Here is a 1,469-nt window from a genome sequence, read left to right as displayed (position 1 = left end):
CTTTCTTTGGCGCGAGAGATGGGAGGCGACAGGTGTGGCGGTATGTCAACACAGGTGAGAGGAAAACACGGCAAACATTTGTTATTTGGACAGATGAGCCCTCTTGTTAAATGTTGTCGGGGGGCGGAACTTCTTAAAAGTGCATTTTAACTTCAAATAACTTGAATAATATCGAAAATAGTGAGTTAATTGGTTCGTTTGGCTAATTTTAAGCTAGCTGAGAGAAAACATTAAAGTTCTGTATTAACAGTCGGTTTTTTACATTTTCTGCAGCTTTATATTTGTACTTCACTATTTGTACTTTACTGCGATTCAGACACAAATACTGTGGCCCACGTTTTACTGCACTAACTTTAAAATAATTTGATATAATTTGAAGTTTGTTTTTTAACTGTAACACTGTAAAAAGCAAAACAGGTTTTAAACCAAAGTGCTTAGTAAAGACAGACGTATATACATACAAGCAAAGAGACATAACAGTGCATGGATGAGTCAAACATTTCAATAAGTTAACAAAATTTAAACCCAGGGAATCTGATTTAAAAAACAGAAAAGAAAAAAACCCACCCAGGTCAAACACAATTAAAAGCCAGAAATAAAACGTGTCTTAACGTGTGTCTTAGCATCTTAAAAGCAACAACAGATTCAGTTACCGGTCATTTTGCAGATTTAGATTCATAACACAAATTAACAAATAAATTATAATGTAATAGATTGAGATAAATTTAATTGACTTTTCACAAGCTACCTGGCAGTATATAAAGTAATTAAAATGATCCCCATAATTTACAGCTTCATATTCAAAGTGATTAGTAATAATTAATGTAATAATAATTTGAATCCAATAATTAATAAAAACATATAAATAAGATTTATTTTCTTTCTATGTATAAACATTTTTGTCTGAAATGTGCCATATTGCATGATGAGTACCTTGTAATAGTATTTCTTCGCTTTTATTTAACTACTTTTACTTAAGTGAAAGATCTCAGTACTTCTACCACTACTGAGTTCAAGTTTGAAGTTTAGGCTACATTGTCAGTTTTCATTGTTAAAAGTACTATGAATTAAAATATTTTCACCTCAGTAACAGATCAAATAATAGACATAAAACTGACAGAATGCCATATAAAATATCAAGAGAAAAATATAGATCCTATAAAAGATGGGTACATAAAAAAGAAGATAAAACTTGTTAATTATTGGTATTTATTTTAATGACTTCATGCAATTTAAAAGTAATTTTTAAGCAAAAATACCCATTACCTATTTTCTGGTTTCTGCTCATCAGTTTTGATGGTTTGCTACTTTTCTTTGTGAAAATAAACTGAGTATCTTATTTCTTTTTGTCAAACAAAACAATATGATGCCAGCTTCGGAAATGACTAAGTCCTCAACTGATTGTTTATAAAAGTAACTGTCAGTTGCTCTACTAATGTGTTAGAAGATTATTATGTTAAGTAGTATTT

This window comes from Plectropomus leopardus, chromosome 17 (assembly GCF_026936395.1).
Source record: "Plectropomus leopardus strain MGB_pleo_1.0 chromosome 17, ASM2693639v1, whole genome shotgun sequence".
Taxonomy (NCBI): domain Eukaryota; kingdom Metazoa; phylum Chordata; class Actinopteri; order Perciformes; family Serranidae; genus Plectropomus; species Plectropomus leopardus.
This window is presented reverse-complemented; position numbering follows the sequence as displayed.